Raw genomic sequence first — 15,880 nt, 5'->3', positions numbered from 1 at the left:
GCAACCTTCGAGGGACGGAAGAAATATGATGGAAATGTACCAACATTGTTTTTTTTGGCGTTGTACTTACCTACACAGCGCAGCTTGTACTGCATAATGTACAGCAGTTTAGTAAACAATGAGAATTTGTAAGCGATATGACCTTTTGAACGAAATTACTCGCTGTATTCTCGATGGTGAAATGTTGACAAGTAACCTCTGTCATGAACGAGTCGATATACTCGTAATATAGGGGAGAATAATGCAGAGGAATTTGTTGATATCCTCTTTTGCTTCGGTATCGGAGTTTATTTTCATTTTTTTTTTTTTTTTTACGCAGATACCTATTACCTACATAGTATATATTCGTTGCGTAATTTTTTTTTCATCAGCAGTTATCGTTCATATGAAACCAGGTGCTTCAGAAACATGTTTCCGTTCGGTAACCCCTTTGTGAAAAATGTAAACAGATTTGGTTTTTTAAAACAAACGTCATAAAACCAGCTCTCGTATGTTTGTATGTACTATGTACCTTGCCAGTTACCTACTGTGTGGTGGCGAAACGAAATGTGACTGAGAGAATGACCCTTGAGTTTGGCTTCTTGATGAAAGGATCGACTACCTAACCGGTGACTTTTCAAGGCGCTTGTAGAGTTGAACGTAGAGAAAATTAAGGGGAGAGTGCTGAATATCACGTATAACATGCGGTTGGACTCTTGAAATTTTAGGAACATCGAGTTGCAGAAGAAGCAGTAGGGTGCAGGTTATTCACGATAAAAAGTCAATGATAATATTTTGATTTATTTTTGATTTTTGAGAAAACACGTCAGTAAGAGAGGATACGAAAAAATGCGTTGAGGTGATATTCTTTAAAAAATTTCTACCCCCTCCCCTATTTTGGAAACATTGTCTGAGGCCATGAAACATTGCATTTTTCTGAACCGTTCATTAATGAAGTGAGAGAGAAGATGGAGTGGAAATTAATTACAGGATGTATTCCTAAAAGCAACAAAAAAAGTAAAATTCAGTTGAAGAAAATGTACAAGTACGAGTTTGTTATTTTTTATTTTTTTGACGTAAATATACAAAAAAAAGCATCAAAATCAATAAAAATCACCTACAGCAATAAAATTTTACAGAAACAACTTAAAATTGACAAAAAAAATGTTATAAACTTTCTGTGTATGAAGTAATTTTGATAAAAATGGCTTTGAAAAGTATTTGAAAATGTGTTAAAATTGGATGTACAAAAACACGACAGAAGGCATTAAATCAATTAAAAATCACCAGAAATTGATGAAATTACAGTTGAATGTTAAAAAATTGGGCATAAATGGCATGAAGAAGTGTTGAAATTATCATTAACCTCCCCCGCAAAAAAAATCATTGATGCTGATTGTGAAGAATTTCTTCTGTAGAATTTGACAAAACTAGGTAAAAAATGCATTACTTTTTAAAGCGACACAAAAACACTAAGGAAAGCATTTAAATTGCTGAAAATTACCAAAAAGTAATGGAATTTAAAATTAAATTTGACAAAATGTTTCCAAAGTTGTATCGGACATCGTTAAAATTGGTCAAAAACATAAATAAAGCTTGAAAATCATAGCAAATCGCCAAAAATTCATAAAATTTCAGTGGATAAAATGGAATTTTAAAAATTTATGAAGGATTTGAAAATTTGAATGAAATGTAGCAAAAAATCAGGAGTATTGTCATCATGCTGGGGTAAGTTGAGTGTAACAGTATTGTGGAAATCACCAAAAGTTTTTATAATCTCAAAATTTTTTTCTAATTTAAGAATCATTCATTTTTGAACTTGAATGAATGCTTCGATTTGGATCATGAGAGATTCACAACTAACGAGAGAGGAGTTTCAATGCTGCCAAATTTTTCAAAAAAATTTACCCCTCCCCCTTCGGCTAATTCATGTGTAGTTTATATTTAAAATGAATAAAAAAATGGGGAAAAAATCTGTGAAAATCAGTTCTCTGAAAGACCAAGACATTGCTCCTCGCAAACAACGAAGATAAAAGTTCCGATAATAGGTGGTGAAGTGATCGTAGGGCAAATTAAAAGCTTTGAGTACATACCAATAAGGGTACAAAATAGCGACGTATGAAGAGAAGGCCAGTCAATGCCGAAACGAAAGTAAGTGAGCAACTTTTCAAGGCTTAAAAGGAACCTTTACAGCTCGCCAACTCCGATTGAGCTGAAATTTGGCTCACTGTAAAAACATATCATCCAGACCTCAGAACCAAATTTTCAGATTCCGAAGTTGATTGCAACGCATTCTGGAGCGCTTTGATGTTGCTGGAGAAAATCCAACTTATGCTGAAGGCTTCAGATCGGCTGGAAAATGGTTTCAATGTATTCGATAGGTCGATTTTGTGTGGTTATACGACGTTTTGAGTAATTTTTTGCTAAAATTGACGATTTCGGAATTTTTTTTACAATTTAAGATTTTTCACTTTGTAAAAATAATAAACTTTTCAACTCGTTACCTCGGATTCGCGATTCACCTACTCTAATCGGTTCAGGAGATTGAACTTAGGGTACAGGATTAACTTTTTTCAGCTCTGTAGTTGATTACAACGCCTTCTGGAGCGATTTGAAATTACTGGAGAAAATCCAACTTTTGCTGGAGGTTCTAGATCACTTGAAAAATGATTCTAATCGATGGGGGGGGGGGGGGTCAACTTAAGTAGAGCAAACGAGTTTTAGAGTTTTATTTCTACGAGTATGCTTGCTGTTTGTCTCTTTGTTTTAAAGGAAATTAATATTTCAACAGGGTATTTCCGGATGTCATTTTCAAAAATTCGTTAAAAATCGAAAAATCAACTTTGACAGCTGAAAATTTGGTTCTGAGGTCTGAATTACGTACTCTTTCACTGGATCAAATTTCAACTCGATCAGAGTCGATAAGTTATAAAAGTTCTCTTATCAGTTGATAGAGCGATAAATGAAGCAATTCCTCGAAAGAAAGTGGGAATTGAATACAGGGACGTAGCGAAGTGATTTTGCTCGGGGGGAAAAGATCCTAAGATTCCCAACTAATTTGACTGAAAATTCCCAACTTATTCAACTGAAAATTCCCAAGTTGGATGAAAAAAAAGGGTATTCAAGTTACAAGCAGTGAGGGTATGTTCCAAAAGAAAAGAAAAATTTGCATTTTTTATAATCTTTGAATATTATGAGTATTTCTGGAATTTTTCTGTTTAATTTTCATATTCTTAAAATTTTTGAAAGGGGCATTTTGAATGGCCCGAGCGAAGCGAGGGCAAAAGTTTTGGAAGATGTATGATTTGAAAAGTAAAATAACATCAATTTTAATGAAAGAATTCGGTTTTTCTAATCTCAAAATTTTTCAAATTCAATCATAGATTTTTTAAAATATTGTAACTTTGTAGATGAGATTGATGAGAATCAATTTGGGCCGAGCGAAGCGAGGCCGAAAGCTTTAAAAAGTTTGTAGTTCGTCAAGTAGAACAACATCAAAATTTTAATGTAAGAATTCGGTTTTTCTGACCTCAACTTTTAAAGAAATTAATCAATAGTTTTCTTGAAATTTTCATAGCGAGGGCAAACATTTTTGAAAAGAATGTGAATTTTAGTTGGAAAAATCATAAATTTAGAAACTGGTTTGGCTTAAAAAAGTTGGGAAAGTTTTTAACTTTGATGATTGTAAAAAATTTTAATATTTGAAAACTCCAAAACTAAAATACTTATTGTCGGAATTTTTGTATTTTCCCAACTTTCTTGTATTTCTCACAATTTCCCAACTTTTCCCAACTTTCGTAGAACACTGGGGGGCAGACTGCCCCCCTAGCCCCCCTCCCCTTCGCTTCGTCCCTGATTGAATAGTAGTAAGATGATCAGCCAGTAAAAATGTTCGCAATGAAAATGGTCAGAAATTCAGCAATTGATCGAATACTTAGTCCTACATCCACGAAATGAGTGTCGTTTCAGTGTTAAAATTTTCCATCCAAGATTAAAACAGGTCCTAAATACTCGTAGTACGGGAATCAACAAATGCGAAAAATTATTACACGAGGGATTATGTAATCTACCTACTCTGTCGCAAAAGTCATGAGAACACACCCCATTAAAACCTGCGTAGGTATACGTGCAAACGAATCGACCAACTTCGTTGATACGGAGAGCTTTTCTCGAAAGTTGAATAAACTGTAGAAAGCAGCTGAAAGAAAACTTTACCAAGGTAAGTACCACGAAAAGGAAAATGTTCGCCATGTACCTACGTGTCTGACGAAAATCGGCGTCGTCGATGGCGTTAGACGTAGGGCGCAGGGCGCCGAAACATGTGGAGGAGGATGCTAGGACGACAATTGAAGATGACGTCGAAATGGCAGTGGTCGGTGCTCGATGCGCGGCCACACCCGGAGTTATTTTGGCTTCGCATTATATTTATTACGCGTATATACGTAAACGTCGTATATACCTTGGTACGTGTGTACGGTATCGGTAGAGATTATAATTGCGTAGGCGAAATGGTAAAAAAAAAGTCGCTTAACCTACAAATCACAAACTCTGAGACATAAATTTGACGATCCTTGGAAGTTAATCTACATTTACATAAGTTTCCCTTTGTAGCGAGTCTTTATGGGATTGTACGTTGTGTTACGATTGTAAACCAACCTGTTCCATTTGAAGAGAGGCGTAAGCGACAAGAAAAGGATCTGCTTTAAATGAATTCTGAATAATGGGCAGCGGCAGTAAAATTTGTAATAATCTAATCATCTAATCCGTTAAAAATCCGTTTTACGAGCACAGTTCACGGTCACTTCATCTTTTAAAATGATATGCGGGATCGTTTGATGTTTTTAACGTTCGCTTTATTTTTTTCCAAACATTTTACTCGACTCGCGAGAGCTAGCGACGAAAGAAAGAGCTCTTGGAGGACTTCGCGGTGTGAAAATTCGTATAGGCCCTGGTCAGGAGGTCCATTGTATCTGTGTACAATTGGTCGAGTTTAATGACTTTCGAGGACTTCATTATTTATAGGCCGAAATCATTCCAAGTGCTAAGGTATTTTTGAACGAACAGGACGCAGATTACGATATCATTTCCAAAGTGTCGATATGTCGCGGGAATTCGACGTCAAAATGGTCATAAAGATTCTTTTACCTGCGTTCATATAGTGGTACGATTTGAGCTGTGCTATATTATGTTGCCGGATATGTGGGTGGTTCGCCATTCGCCAATGTCCGAACTTCCTTTTTTAGATTCATTATGATGTCATACAGAGTCGTTGAAAAGTTTATACCTATATACCTACCTGTGGCTGTCGTATAAGAATTGCGTCACTTTCAACGTGTCGAAGATTTCGTTCACTGTGGAAATAAAACGAACGAGGGTACCGGTCCCTTCAACACTTGTTCCCTACCTGCTGCACCCCTATGGCTATACCTGGTTCAATGCTGTCGATGGCGAAGTTTCGCATGCATATTCGGGTGTAATTTTCTCTGCCCAACGACAACGAGCTCGATGCAAGTACATATCGCATACTCGGTTTGAAATTAAAAGACCAAAATTAACGACAACCATTATCATCAAAGGCCTAAAAAGAAACCAACAGGTTATACCACCTGTAGAAAAAAAAAGGTGTAACTTGTTTTCCAAGTAAATAGGTGATGGTGGTGGTTATACCTGTAGCTGCGCTTCTGTCATATACGCAGCTTGTAGGGTTCGCAAGTACCAAATAGTACCGCTACTACCACCGCATCCGTATAACCTCGAAAAAAAGGGGATAAAGGTTTGTGTGAAAATCCGTTTTTCGATCGTGAGAAATATCGAGAAACGCACGGGCCAATTCCCACGCCGCTGGTTTGTGGATATTTCGCCAAGATTCGCTCACTTATGCGCATACTGTTTCCCCCCAGAATATCGATTTTACACTCGGAAGGATTTTATACCTTTACTTATGTATTTTTTTTCGCTAATTTAACGAATTTTTTTACCCAAAAATGTAATCTGTAAGTGTAATTGTGTAATATGTACTTGGGACCGAAGACGTGCTTGAAACTGGGTATCTCATTGAAGCAACGAGGGGAGAGGTTATCGATTTACATTTTTACATTTTTTTGGAAGTTTAATGATATAGAGGGTAAATACCAAATTTACACCTTTGGATCTCGTAAAAATTTCATCCCCTTTATTCCAGTCGCCCGTGAAATCAGATCAGGTGTTTTTTAGCCCAAAATTCCCAAAACATCGTCATCTGTTAAGTATATGTACTTATTAATCGAAAAAAAAGTAATAAAATAAAAACAAACATCGAAAATTGAAAAACTTGAAAATGAAAAGGAACTAGAAAATTTCATCTTCACATCCTCGAATGGCGTTGGAGGCTCCAGAATGGCTGGAAATGGTGAAATTTGGATTTGGGAAATTAATAATATCAGTTTTAGGATTTATTTTTATCATTTTTATGTGCGTACTTTTTAAAAAAAAAAAAAACATGAATCACCAAAAACAGTCAATTTTTAATTTTCAAACGTTTGCCAAAAATCGAAAAATAAAGTTGGGCAGTTGGAAATTTGGTTTTTGTGGTTTTAGACCATGCTATTTCCAAAAATCGTGGTCCCGTTTAAATCGGATGATGACACCTTAAGAGGTTCCCTTGTAAGTATGTACACATTTTAAGGACAAATTGTGTAATTATGTTAATTTATTCATTTTTACACTTTTTTAAACTTCACGGGTCATTCGGACCGCTTGTTGATGATAATTTTCACCTTTCATCACCCTTTTTTTGATGTGGAAATACAAAAAGCCATTTTCTTTTTGAATCCTCAGTTTGGCAGTTGGCAAACATTCAATGGGACACCCTGTATATGTTACAGTTTTGAACATACATGTAACGGATTTATTTACGTATTGAAACAGTTAAATAGAGAAGAGGTTGTTAATATGTAGTCACGTTGACTGTTTTATCATCTCGGAGAAAAAAATTACTCGTATTGGGACTACTTTAGAAAGCGTTAATCATTCCTCGGAGTATTATAACAAAAACACGAAATTCATTCCATTATGACATACTTAATCGAAGATTTAATTTTTCAACATTTTTACATTCCATTTGTGTTACGGTTGTTGTACGTACTACGTACTATACGTATACCTATAGCATAGCCATTTGACTTATTGATTTATGTAAATTTATTATGTATTTTGTGTTCTTTCGTCGGTTCTTACTCGTATCGTATATTCATCGATATGTATTTGTACCTATACGAAGGTACGTTTCATCATATCGTGTGTTCTGATTGTTTTTATCAAGAGGAGAAAAAAGAAAGAAAGAGAGAAAAAGAAAACATTTTATAAGATACATTCAGTTGAAAAATTTTTCCATTCGTGATCTTGTTATGTTTCAGCTTCTGGAATTTAATAATACGAAACCGAACGTGCCCGATGCCCCAGGTTAAATGTAGTCGCGCGGCGCCGCCGTCGTGTTCTTTACCTATACCACTGTTCGAGATCATGAACAAATTGAAATATTTTTTGACCACTTGTTAATCGTGCGCTATAACGATATTTAGGTTGAAGCTGGTTAAATTTATCTTAATCGTAGTCGAATTTCTAGACAGAGCGTGGGGGTGGCAGTGGCTGCAGCATGTTACAAACCTGTGGAATTTCTGTGGTTCCGTAATCACCATTGTCAAACTAGTTCGAAAATTTAATACAGCGAAAGTTATACCATTTATACATGGTGATTGTTGAAGAAATTTTGATCGGGTTAGTCTGTGGAAACTATTTGTGTTATTGTGATGAAAGCAAAACAGGAGATAGGCACTCGTACGTAGGTATCATAAACGTGTCTGTAGAAAAGAGATTTATCATGAGTTCGTATAGTGTTGGTGTCTTTTCAATCAAATTTTCCAATTTATTCGATAAATGTTGAGAGGATAATTTTCAATCGTGTATTGCTTAGGCTGCATATATTGGGAGAGGAACTAAGGCGAGAGAAATGTGTGAAATCAATTTCAAAGCTTATGATACAGATCGGCGCGGAAAATGCTTTTCGAAAAGGAAAAGTATGCAAAAATCTGAACTGCTTGAAGCTTGATTCTAGGTGTCCACAGGATTTTTGTCGAATATTTAAAAGGGTGACATATTGTTTAAAATTTTGGGAATTCAAAAGAATTTTTCCAATTTTTTAAAAGCCTGAAAAAATTCAGAAAAACATTTTTAAGAGGTGAATATGCATTTTAATTTTTAACCATTTATTGAATTTTTTTCATTTTTTCAAAAGTTTGATTTGATGTCTCAAAGTTGGCTTCAATGTCTTGAAATTTCAGAAATTAGTCATTTCTGTTTCAAAGTTTTTAGAAATCCCACTAAATATTCTAAAATCATGTAATAGGTATACCTGTGTCACAATATTGGAAATTGATTTAGTTTTTCCAAATTCTTTTTCAAGAGTTATTAGCGCCAAGCTGCCCACTGACCAGTAATTTACCAAAAACTACTAAAAAATGATGTAAAATTACCAGTAATTTACCAGAAATCATCAAAAATTACTGGTAAGTCACGAAAAATTACCAGTAATTTTGTGATATCACATCAGATATAGGTACCTATTCCAAATGTTAGTAAGTATAATTGGCCAACATTTTTTCCAAATCTATAAAAGCTTCACGTATGTACTGATGTGTTCTTTTTATACGGATGTTGGCAGATTTTCAGGAATCTGGATTTTGGACATTTTTAAAATTTTTCTTTTTATCGCTTTCGCTATACTAGGTACTTTTTAGATTCCATTCACCAACTTTTCCTTAGAAGTCTTCTTTTTTAAAAGTAAAATTCAAAATCAATTTTCAAAAAGTTACTATCCTAACACTTGGCAAATCGTTGTAAATAGAAATTTTTTTCTAAATTTTCAAAATTCAGCGGATTATTACCATGAAAATTTTACCCATGTTTTCTGTTCAAGAAACATATCTTCATGCCATCATGTCAAAAAGTTCAAAAATGTGGACATTTTTCAAAAATTTTACTTGAAAATTATTCATTTTCGTCAAAGTGTCCAATTTTAGTGTAAATGACAAGAAATTCAAACCTTCAAATGAAAATCAAAAATGTTTAAAAATTGATCAACATTGTAAAAAACATTCGATTTTTTTAAACGGTTATATCATTTTCAAAATTTTTCGAAATTTTGTGTTATTTCAAAACTTTCTAAATTTGTTCAAAAGAGTTTACCTATACATACGAGGGTCGTTCAGTAAGTAGCGTCCGTAATCGCTCCAGCTCGTGAACTAATGGTTTTGAAACTTCCAGCTACTTTTTCAAAATTTCAATCCTCCTATAAAAACGCGATGAAACTTTTCAAAAAGTCACTGGTGGCTCCGAAATTACTTGAACTCGCCTGAAGTCGTCTTCAGAAGGTGTTAAAATTGAAGTGCAGAGTTAATTTCAGTTTGCTAATCCCATGTTATGAAATTTTGGGGAAAGTTCAAGTTTCAAAAATCTACTTGAGGCTCCAGTAATTTTCAAAAAATTGCTGGAGGCTCCAAAACGACTTGAAAATCATCTGCAGTTGACTTCATAGCGTATTGAAATTAGTTTGCAGAATGAACTTCGGTTTTCCAACTCCATTTGATGACATTTTGTGAGAATTTCAAGTTTCAAAAATCTGCTGGAGGCTCCAGTCATTTTCAAAAAATTGCTGGAGACTCCAAAACGACTTGAAAATCACCTGCAGTTGACTTCATAGCGTATTGAAATTAGTTTGCAGAATGAATTTCGGCTTTCCCCGCCAACTCCATTATTTGATGAAATTTTGTAAGAATTTCGAGTTTCAAAAATCTGCTGGAGGCTCCAGAACTGCTTAAGACCGTTTGAAACAGTTTCCAATCTATTTGGCAGGTCGAAAATAGGATATATCCCAAATTTCAGATTTCCAGGTCAATTTGGTGAAATTTTGATTTTTTTCTCACATTTTGGCCAAAATTTGATTTTTGAAAATTCACCAAAAATCGAAAAAGGCACTTTAGCACTTGAAATTTTGACAGGTGATGAATTTTTGCCTGCTCTTTCGACCTACCTTTGTACGGTTTAAAAAATTCCGTGAAAGTCCTATGTTGGAACGCAAAACCTGCGATTTCGGCTGACCTGTCAATCAAAATGGCCGCCATTTTGTAAGTAGGGCCACTTTTTTTTTTGAGGACAAGGGCTGAAAATGTTCCTTTGGACTCCCCCTTTAAGAAAAAATTTGTCCCGGAGAATTGGCAGGGGGTGCAGGTGATCCTTATGCGAGCCCCCCGACTATATATTGTAGTTTTACCATCAAATTTTGGTTAATTTAAATTTTTTTTACGATCTTCTAAATTGAGACAAAAATTTAAAAATTAGAAAAAGAGACGTAGTTTTAAAAAAATCTACTTGCTTAAAACTAAATTTATTCGCATCATTTCAATTTTCTGTCAACTGCCCATTCCTTAACTCAAATAATTTTTTTCTTCTAACCCAAAAATTTAGAATGCTACATATAAGCTAAAAAATTTTATACAGACAACAAATTGCGATCATTGGTCAGAAATTTTGACCCTTGAATACTCCTTAAAATTATGATTTTTTAATCCAATCAATCAATCTAAAGTTTTATTTTATGACGTCCGGCATCTTGGCCTCTAATGTCAACAATCCAACAACAGAAATAAAATTAACAAATACTTAACAAAAATATAACAACAAAATAATCTCAACAAAGGTATAGCAAAATTTAACAAAGCAACACACAAGTTACAACAAATCATAAATCCCTGCACAAAATAGAAACAAGAACAACGTACACACATTTCTTCTTCATCTTCATGTACTTGTATGCATTTAAAATTTACCCCAAGTGTTTCATTTCTGATTTTCTCATAGGTATACTTTACATGATTCTATAATGTGTTGGACTGTCACATACACATTACATGTGTCACATTTTTTGAGGGATTTTTCAGTAAAAAGTGATCTGCGTGTTAATGCAGTATGTCAGATTCAAATTCTGGCTAGAATCACCTCTTCTCTTCTATTTGATCTGTAGGAGGTATTTTCAGTTGGTATTGGTACTGTTTACAAAATAGCTTTCGATCTGAGGTATGTTGAGTGGATCAAGTCCCAATGAAACTATTAGCTCTTTTGTTCTATATCCAAATGGTTTGTATGTGTCATATTTGTGTTGAAGATGAGAGTGGAATGTTTTGTGATGATTTATATGACCACTATTTTTTGGCGATTTTGACATATTGTTTTAGGGCTAAATAATTTCTTCTTCCTTGTAGAGAAGTAATTCCAGAATCCTCAGTAAGTTTGATTATTAGGCTGATTCGGAACACTCTTAATGATAGACGTAATGCATGGTTGGTGATTAGAGTTAATTTCAGGTCAGTTTTTGAAGCTGTATTGTAAACAATGGATCCATAGGCCATCCCAAAACAGTGAAAATGCGATTCTACAAATATTGAGTAGTTGAGGATTCAATGTCCAGAAGAAGGAGCGAAGGGAGTTCATATTCTTCCTACGAGTTTATGCACTAAAAAGATCTCTTTTAATCGAGTGATAAGAAAATCTATACATTTTGATTTCGGCATTTCAAGAGATGTCTTCCCTCTACCCCAATCTTCATCATGCCATATTACATTAAAGTTTTAAAAAACATCACGAATTCCGATTTTTAAAAAATTTTGCGCATTTTCTTTCAAACTGCTGTAATTTTAAACGTTTCATTCATATTCCATATACCATACCCATGTGAGCTCATGCCGGACCTGGCAAGATCGAAACACGTTCACAACATGAAAAACATTCACGAAGGAGGAGCACAGGCATATGTAGGTACCTAATCTTCGTAGGATGATTGATCTTTCGATTAAAATAGCATATTTTATAATAAATTATCTCGAACACTTCGATCATATTCTAATAAAAATACAAAAAAGAAAAAAAATCCTAGTAGGACATAAGCTCAGAGCACACTTATAGCAGATAGAGAAATTCTTCTTCACCACGTTGACCAAACCAGTCTTCAGTCTTCATATCCCTTTGCGAAGGTGTTAATACGAGTGAAAATTGAAAAAAAAAGACATAATGATATTCTCAAATTACCACGAAGTATATACCTAAAAAGAGAGTAGGAAAAAAATATGTAAATTCGTATTCGTATCAGTGTATTTTATGGTGTTTGAAATTTTTTTTGATGATATTTTGTCACGAGCATGGAAACATCTCGGACGCCATCGCCTGGTCGCCAGCTGCGATATGCGTACAAAAATTGAAAAAATTTAATTGGTCACGCAGGTCTGGCGTTGAAAAATAATGACACGTAGATGTAGACTTATGTTGTTTTCTTTTTTCCATGGTTGTGTAGATACTACACAACTTATTTATGTTCGAATCTATGTATTTTACGAAATAATACACTTCTTGTTGTAATCGTTCGCGTTTGTTTGGCGAATAAACATGAATCATATCGTATCGATTTTCTTTTTTCTATACCATCTTTGCTACCTTATGTAGCACATACGAGTGTATACTGTTTTACGTAACACGTGAAACTGAGTTAGATGTACACATTGTTAGCGCAATTATCACAGATTAGCTTCCGTAGATAAGGAATATTTCGTTACGCAGAAGTATAAGTACATACAAGATGCTGGTAGAATAAGAAAAAGAAAAAGAAGAAAAAAAAGAGTAAATCGTGCGTTCTCAGATTGGAACACAAGTGCAGAATGTACTGGATATGATGGGGCGGATAACGTCTTCATTTACCTATGTATAGCGTTTTTTTTTTTTACCGAGTCTTTTAACTATATCTACGTGTATTTATGTATTTTTGTTCACAGAACACAAAAAGAATACCAACGAGAGACTTCTGGAGAAGACTGGAAATGGAACGATGATAGTACTCGTATTTCACATAAGAATATGAAAAGTACATCGTGCCTGTAACCTGAAATGAGTAAGTAATTTTTTTTACCTGTTAATGGATTTCTCTAAACAATTAGATTTTATGAACGTCTCATTGACGTTGAAGAATTTCTTGGTGTCATTAACGTTTGGCACTTTTATCGCGATGCTGTGGGTTGAGATGAGAATGAAAAATGTGTAAAGTAATGATATGGCAAAAATTCACTGACCTCTTGATGGCTGTTTGGGAAAAGGCCGTGGAAACTGGTAGATCTGGAGCGAATTTTTGTACGTGCAACGCATCTTTGACCAGATCGATTTGCTAGGCTGCAACTGTGTGAATGCTACTAGAAGAGGCTAATGGGAATGGGCATAAATTGGTAGGAATTTGCAGCTGCTTAAGCTGAGGAGTGATTTCTGAGGTTGAAAATGAAGTGTTTACAAAATTCAGGGGTTCTATTTTAATATAATTATTCAGGGCTCGTACTCGGTTATTAATATAATTCAGGTAATTACGAGTAAGTTACTCAAGATACTAAAATAAAATTTTGGTTACTTTTTCAATGTTTTTGTTTTTAAAGTTACTTTAATTTTTCTTGCAAAATTTCCAAAAAATCAATTTTTTCATTCTTTCGAAGGTTACAAAAGCCTTGTCTTTTGCTAAAATTGTCAAAGTCTCGTTTTACATAAAACATAACAAACATTTGATTTTTTGCTAAAAAATTGTGACTTGTTTGCGGAAAAGTTTCAAAGAGTCTTGATTATTTAAATTTCAAAGATTACTCAATACTCAAAACTCTCGTTTTTTTGCCAGAAATTGTCAAAAAGTGTCATTTTTTTGCCAATAAATAATTCCCAAAAATTCCTGATTTTTACTAAAATTGTCAATGAAAAATTTCGCTTTTTTGCTGAAAATTTCTATCTATTAAAAAAATGCCTACCTACTTAATATTTGCTACAAATAGAATTATTGTCGATTTCTCTTTCTGCCAACAAAAGCGTCTAAATAGACCAAAAAAATTGTTTTTTACAAAAAAAATATCTGAAAGCTTTGCTTTTTTCCTAAAAATTACCAAAAGCACTTCCTTTTGCTAAAATTTAATATTTCTCGCTAGGTTGCCAAAAAATTCGCAAAAAAAGTCTCGCTTTTTTATAAAAAATTGGAAAATTGAAAATGGTTCAACTTTTTTGTATTGTGCGTGAACTTTTGAACATTTTAGTAAAAAGATAGGGATTTTGGCAGGAAAGTATCTCTTTTTTGCCAAAATCCGTACTTTTTACTAAAATGTTCAAAATTTCTCGCTTTTTCAAAAACTGACGAAAATGTTTTGGTTACTAAAGTTACTTTTATTTTTCTTGTAAAATTTCCAAAAATTTCATTTTTTTCCTTCATTTAGGAGGAAAAAAATGATAAGTAATAATATCAAAAAACGACTAATTTGCAAAAGCATACACTTTTCAACTGGTTACTGTATACTTTTTCAGCTTGAAGGTTATAAAGCCTTGCCTTTTGCTGAAATTGCCAAAGTCTTGCTTCCTATCAAAAATAGCAAACAATTTCAGTTCTTGCTACAAATTGCTCCAAAAAGCGTTAATTATTCATTTTCAAAAATTACACAAAAATCTCGTTTTTTTTTTTGCCAGAAATTGCCCAAAATTGTCACTTTCTTACCGATAATTCTCAAAAACTCATGATTTTTTACCAAGATTTTCAAAAATTCTCGCTTTTTTAAGAATTATTGACAAAAAGTTTTTGCCTTTTAGCAAAATTGTTAAAGAATTTTGCATTTTCGCCAAAAAATCTCGTTTTTTAGCTCTTTTTCCAAAAATTAACAATTTAGCAACATTTTTGATAAGCTTTGCTTATTTTGTCGAAATTTGCTGAAAAAACCTAGGTACCCTTCGTTAGAATATTCAAGTTTATCTTTCTGTCAACAAATAGCAAGAAGCTTTTTTTATATTTTAATGACCAAAAAATATCTTTTTCTGGAACAAGTTCATTTTTTTCGAAAAAGACCAAAAGTTCTGCTTTTTTTTAGAAATTTTTAAAAGCGCTTCCACGTGCTAAAATCGAAAAATCATCACTCTGTTTTCAGAAATTGTCAAAAATTCTCGTTTTTTTCATCAAAACGTTGCAAAATGATCAAACTTTTTTGTGAAGAAGTATAACTTTTGCATTGAGTTTTATATTATTGGATTTCAAAAAAATGGAGAGAACATACAAAGTATAATCAAGATTCAGTTTTAGATTTCTTACAATTTTCAAAAAATTCAGTCCAATTTTTATGAAAAAAATCGACGTTTTTAGTAGAAAATAAACGATGTTAAATTTTCAAAAATTCGTCAAAAATCAAAAAATGAAATTCAACACGTGAAATTTAGCTTGGTAGTGTATTTTTGGATTTTCTTTCATTTTTTTTTTTTTTTTTTTTTACAATTATTAGCTAATTGTGGGTAATTGAAACGAGTTCTTTTTTTGGATACCTCCCTTCCACCCCCCACCCTTTGGACACCTTTTTGCTAAGATTCAGCTGAAAAATTGAAAAAACTTTTTGATTGTCTCAACTGTACCTACTCGTACAATATATTTTTAATTACTTTTATACAAGTTTTTTTGTTACTGAAGTGCCTAAAAAAATGAACACGAGCCCTGTATTTTTTTTCCAAAAAAAAATGAAATTGTCTTTGAATTTTAAAAAATTTGCTGAAAATTATAATGTGAAATTCACCTTTTGAAACGTTGCCTGGCGAATTTTCGTAAGCCTCTCCTACCACTCACTCCCTATTTGGAAATATTGGACCAAATCTGAATTCTGCACTCCAGAGCAACAAGGACGGAAATCCATTTTTTGGGGATTTTGAAATTTTTACATCATTGGAAAGCTCTTGCAAACCTCTTTCCAATGATGTGAAAATCTCAAAATTGAAAAAAGTGGTCTTCCATCCTTTTTGCTCTGGAGTATAGAATTGTAAACACGTTCGT

General features: G+C 33.5%; 1 long non-coding RNA gene across 1 annotated transcript in view; it reads left to right on the top strand.

Moving 5' to 3' along the window:
- Nucleotides 1-15,880, top strand: part of LOC135842361 (uncharacterized) — a 239,249-nt gene that overhangs the window by 87,391 nt on the left and 135,978 nt on the right. The window contains exon 3 of the long non-coding RNA XR_010558115.1: nucleotides 12,834-12,949. This is a non-coding gene — a long non-coding RNA (uncharacterized LOC135842361). The remainder of the gene's footprint in view (nucleotides 1-12,833; nucleotides 12,950-15,880) is intronic.

This window comes from Planococcus citri, chromosome 1 (assembly GCF_950023065.1).
Source record: "Planococcus citri chromosome 1, ihPlaCitr1.1, whole genome shotgun sequence".
In the NCBI taxonomy this organism is placed as follows: domain Eukaryota; kingdom Metazoa; phylum Arthropoda; class Insecta; order Hemiptera; family Pseudococcidae; genus Planococcus; species Planococcus citri.
This window is presented reverse-complemented; position numbering and strand designations above follow the sequence as displayed.